This window comes from Biomphalaria glabrata, chromosome 8 (assembly GCF_947242115.1).
Source record: "Biomphalaria glabrata chromosome 8, xgBioGlab47.1, whole genome shotgun sequence".
Classification (NCBI taxonomy): Eukaryota; Metazoa; Mollusca; class Gastropoda; family Planorbidae; genus Biomphalaria; species Biomphalaria glabrata.
In genome coordinates, this window is record NC_074718.1 from 25830206 (window position 1) to 25836583 (window position 6378).

The following is a 6378-nucleotide window of genomic DNA, read 5'->3' on the forward strand; positions in this document are numbered from 1 at the left end:
TCTTGTAACCAGTCATTACTTTCCTCAACCTAATAGAATTGGGGGGACTCATGGGTGTGGTATTTATAATGAAATTAGAAAGACCAGTCTTCAGGATTCAAACCCGGGACCTCTCTTTTCAAAACAGCCAAGCACTTAACCCCTCAGCTACCTTTTAATGATCCTGACAAATTTATGCCAGAGAATAATTTTAGTCTCTGCGAAATTGCATACAAAAGAAGTGTCTATATAGCATTTAAAATATCGCAAATAAATAATTAAATAAATAGATAGATAGACAGACAGACGGATGGACAGATGTATAGATAGATAGATAGATAAATAGATAGATAGAAAAGCGGGAAGTTTATTATGCATATATATTGCCTTTGTTTTTTGTTTTTTTTTATCCTTTGGTGACCCCTTTTATGGTTGAGGGCATGCAGGCGTCTGCGTTGCCTGCATTGGAGTACATTTAGCTCAGTGATCATTGCTTCGGGAAAATTCTACGTTTCACACATTATAAATCTGAATGACATAAAGAATAAACTTTAGGAAACACAATATTAAAAAGATGCTTATGGTGTTTCAGTGATATAGTCCCAAATGTCAAGCACATTTGCTGTTCTCATATTTAGGATTTCTCTAGGCACTTCAATTCTTTAAGTGGCCCACTAGTGAAAGCAGCTGGAGAGATGTCGCCACAAGCCCAGAGTTTTAATTGAACAGTAACAAGGACTATGTCACAGAAATAACACTTATACGAGACAATAAATTGACGTTGTGTTTTTAAAGAAGTGTATTTATAATCATGCCATTTTTTTTAAAGCAAGAAAATGAAATTATATTAGATAAAATTATATATGTATTTTTTTTTTCAATTAGGGATTTTAACATTTCGGAAGTAGGGTTTGAAACCCGAACCTCCTGGCTACCATGGGCGTAGCCAGGATTTTTGTTTTCGGAGCCCCGCAGCCAAACACTATTTCCGGTATTGAAAACCAACACTATGCATATTCTGAGGTATCTACAGTGCATTCTCCTCCATGAAAGTGTGGCGTCAAGTTATAGGCCTACTAGGACTCCACTGTTTGCGCTTTCCTCGTAATGGCCCCTATATTATCGAAACTCTTATTATGCGTAATTCATTTTATTGGAGAACATATCCCGCAAACAGGGGCGGACCCTGGCATTACCATATAAACCGGCACACAAATGGCATGTCATATATTTTCGGTGGGTGGGGGGGATTTTTACCCCATTCCGCAATTTATATATATATATATATATATTAGTGTGTGTGTATATGTAATTAATCTTTATTACATTCTGATCTTTCATTCTTTCAAACGTTTTTTCTACCCTAGAATACTCTCTTCCTATAATTAGTGGAAAGACAGTACACACCGCCAAAGGGCAGCTAGGGAGTCGGGGGAGCGCTGTGAGCTCCTTCCAGTGGGGTACGGGGCGAAGCCCCGGAACCAAGCATAATTTCCGTTATTTTAAGCTTTATAAACGCATATTCTGAGGTATCTACAGTGCAATTAGCCTGCTCTTCCGCTAAAAAAATTCAAAAACCAAATCTGCTATTCAATGGAGTCCAGCGGCTGGTAGAAAATGGTAAAATGCTTTAGCGGGAAGGGAAACCATAAAAACCCTTTTGACTACGCTCGTGAAATTTGGTGACTGTAGTTTGCTTAAGTTGGCTGCACTAAGGCAGTAGGTAAAGTTTCCCTTTCAGACAATGAGGTCTGAGCAAGTGATGGTTTGAACTCCTCCCCTCTTCTCTACGCCCATGTGTTATATTATAGGTGTAAGCCTAATTCTCTACAAAATATATAGTTTGGTAACGCATCTAAAACTGGATGTATGCATTCGTAGGATTACATAATGTATTCTATTTATACATTTATGTAGTCTGAAAACTATAAACAATACAATAGCAGCCTAATGAGTTTGAAGCTTTTTAGTATTACTTATAGATTACAGACGTTTCTTCAAAAAATAAGATTGTTACGTCTTATGCATTTCATGTGTCAATCTAGTCGACTATGCATGTTGATCTGTGACTTAAAATATGCTAAATCATTGGTACATTCTCAAAAACGCGATTTGTATATGAATATACTATGACCCATTATTTAAAACTAGTCGACCGCGTAGCATACGCCGCTATTTCGCATGGCCGGTCTTAGGCCACTGCAACCTAAGCGACCGCAATGGGCCTCCACTTTCAAAGGATCCGCACTTTCATAAGACCCGCGCTTATTCAAGGTGTATAAATTATTAAATTAAACCATTTTATAACTTAAAACAGATTTCCCGCGCCCTCCTTTCGATTTACCAGGAGCTCCTGGAAATCTCCCGAAATTTCAAAATATACGAAAAAGTCCTTAAAATATACGGAAATATATATATATATATATATATATATATATATATATATATATATATATATATATATATATATATATATATATAAAAGACATTTTGGGTTGTCTTTCAATATGGAAAACGCCAATCCTACGAGCGATAAATAAAAACGGCATTATGCATTAGCCATAATTGTGTAGTCTGGTGAAAGAAGCTTCTCGCGCCTCAAACTAATGAACAGTTACTTGAGGTCAACAATTCTCAAAGATAGATTGAAACATTTGATAATTCTTGCTATTGAGCGTGATCTATGTAGGAAACATAATTATTATGATATACTCTATAACTTTGCTATACGCAAGGCTCGTCAAGTAATTCTGTACGTAGTAAAGAATGAATAAAATACAAAGTCGAATTTATTTTCTAATACAAACTCTTAAATCTCACAAATTATCCGCTTCCCTACCCAAACTTGGTCCGTTTCGCTTAGGGCCCCACAATGGTTAAGTCCGGCCCGGCTATTTAGTGTTTGTAAAATGGTTGTTTGTAATATTTTTTACATGTTTCGGATGTTCCTTCAGAGTTGAAGATAGTTTACTTTTTAGTCCAAACCTCCGGCAAGACGAAAGGGGGGGGGGGGAGGGGAGCGGGCAGGGTTCGACAGTCCAGCGCGCAGCCATCGTAGCGACGTGTGAATATATAATGTTCTCCCCCACCCCCTCTCTTGTTTTCTCGTGGACTATCCGCAGAAATAAGAGAGTGATCTTACCTTTACTTCTTCTTCTCGTTTAAACAGTTGAGGGAAGAAGAGAATTATATATATAGATATAAATCTCCTTTTCATTAAATATCGGATGTGACAGCGTATAATAAATTATTGTAAATATTGTACCGGTAATAATTTTCATCATTAATGACTTCATACTTTATACAAGCATAAGTTTGCCATTAATTATAATAGTATACAAATTGATTTAGATCTAGATTTATTTTTTTAATTAAATATTTTTTTTTGTAAGCCTTAAGTGTAGTATTTTTAGATCTATGTTAATAAAAATAAACTAAAAGAAACTTACTTTTTCTTTTCAAATCGCAGAAAGTAGAGCTTTATACCCACATTGAGATGTGAATAAGTTGGGTGGTTTGCAATTTCGCGGCTGTGTGTATGTTTTTAAGCTCATTTCTATTAAGCATTGTTAAAGAGCTAATTGTCGCGCCTCTTTTTTTTTTTTGCTTTATATCAATGTTTTCTAACTTAACCTCTCTCATCCCTCTATTTGATTACATTTCATTGGAACCATTAAAAGACGGGCGAGGAAAGAAGCAAAAAAAAAAAATGGAGTGCCATCAAAGGCCCATGCCGACCAGCAAAATGATTAGGCCAAACAGAGCCTCGAAGACATCAAAGCAGTCCATGCCGCTCGTGCATAGCAGAAAGTACGGTTTAACGTTTTGCCAATGATAATACGTACAGTGTATAGTGTATTTTTAAAAATATTCTTATTGAATTTCAAACAAAATTAATTGTAATAAGAATTTAAAAAAAAAAACACACACAAAAAAAACAAGAAAACGTGTTCGCGCCTTTGTGTCTTGCTGCTGTCACTTTTTTTTTTTTTTTAAGTTGTCTGCATTGAATTTTTTTTTTCTTTGGTCGCGACCAGACCGACCCATTTTGTACCGGCCCACCGGGCATTTGCCCGTTTGCCCATATAGCCAGTCCGCCCCTGCCCGCAAACCTCATGCGACGCTCTGTCACAACCTTAATATGGGGTCGACTCCCAGTCCAACAAAGGAGTGGGGTTTAAACTCAAAACACCTTTGGCTACGCTCATAAAATTTTGAGAGTGTAATTTGTTTTTTTTTTATATTGAAGAGGTGGTTTTAGCTGCATACCCCGCTGAGGTTATTGATGTATGATGTGAATGATGTATGCTTTAGTCTTATATTGAAGAGAGGAGGGGGGTATTGTAAATTTCGGAGGGGGTTTTAAAATCAAAACCTCCTTTAGCTAGGCTCTTGGAAATCGGGAATTATCGTTTACATTCTTGTTTTGCTTTATAGAAGAGGGGGATTTAACTGCTAACCCCCCTGGTAGGGATTTTAAACTCAAAAACTCTTTGACTGCTCTGGGGCAAGTGATGGTTTAGTATTTAAATCTCTCCTAAAATAAAGAAAATCAAAGCAAAAATACTCCTGTTGGTAACTTCTTTTTATTAAAGAACTAGAATACAAAGCCCTGAACACACACACACAAAAAATTCATAAGACGCAGAAGAAATCAGAAGTATTAATTTGATTTTTATCTATTCTTTTAAATTTGGTTTTATTTTAGGATTAAAGTATAAAATTGTGAGTCATAGTCCTAAGTTATTCATACAATAGAAAATTTTCAGTTTGAGTTAAGGCGACTAGAAAAAAAAAATTAAAAAAAAAATTGGTCTTTAAACTCATCAAGCTACTGGGTCAAGTATTTGTTGGAAAGTTTTTGTTACGGTTCTTAAGAATTCGATAAAGTCTACTTCGGAAGTAGACCAATTAACGACGAGAATAACTACTACTGGGGCTTAAAAGACAGCTAACTAATTAATTAGCAATTAAAACTTAACAAAGGCGTACAAAGAAATTTTGAGTCATAGTAATAGTTTTTTAGATTTTTATTTTTTATATTGTAATTTTTAATTAATTTTTTTTATATTAAAGAAACTTCATTGATATGTGTATAGATGCTAAAATATACTATTTATATTAGCTAGGCATGTTTGTACAATTGTTACATTGAAGAATAAGCGGACATCCTTCGATCGTCTCTGAAGGTCCGCGGATCACAGTTTGAGAACAACTGTATTAGATAATGGAGAAGTTGCGGCAGGCCACGCCACAGGGTCAAGTATTTATTGGAAAGTTTTTGTTCCGCTTCCTAAGTATTCGACGAAGTCTACTTCCGAGGAACACCAATTAACGACTGGAAAAAAACACAACTGTGGCTTAAAAGGCAGCCTACTAATTAGCAATTAAAATGTAACAATTTATTTTTTATATTCACATTTTTAATTAAATTTTTCCATAATAAAGAAATTTCATTGACATGTGTAAAAATTCTAAAATATAGATCTACAATTTATATTAACATACGCGTTTATACAATTGCTAATTAGAAGAATTATGGTCTTTTCAAAGTGTTAGGAAATATGGGGTTCTTGTGCTCTCCATCCAATCCTGCTCTTTGCAAAAACATCTGTACTATTACTTTGATCTTCATTTTAAATTACTCTCTAGATCACATTTAAAATTGATTTGTGGATCTTTTTATTAGCGGCCCCGAAAAGGGGTTAAGCCTCCATGTTACATCTTTCAAAATTCTGGTACAAAGGCCACATTTTATCTTTTGAAAATGAGATAGATCGTTTCTAGTTTCAAAAGAGAAATATTATTTACGAACTCACATAAAATATCAAACTCAGGACGATAGACAAACAGCCATTTGATAGATAGATAGATAGATAGATAGATAGATAGATAGATAGATAGATAGATAGATAGATAGATAGATAGATAGATAGATAGATAGATAGATAGATAGATAGATAAATATGTGTATATATAATAGGGACCCCTTTATATAGTCAAAATTGCCCACGGACCCCCTAAGTGAACAAAAAAACCTACATAAATATTTAAATACTTATTATATAAGTTACCAATGTAAACTAAAAACATAATTTTGTTATGGGAGTGTTCATTGCACTGGCGGATCCAGGGGGGGGGCCGTATGGGCGATCTCCCCCCCCCCCACTCGGCTAATATACTAATTATTTATATTTCAAACTATTTTTAGATTATTTCGCCACCCCCTTCTAGTATTTTGGCCGATTTCGAGTAGGGGGGGGGCGGTCCTATTTATTTGTAGAAATCACAGCTTGCTAACAGAATCAATTTAATATCTATATGATTAAAACTTGTTATTGGTATTTTAACTGGTCTTTATATTATGTCGTTCACCTGTTGGCCGATTGGAAGGGGACG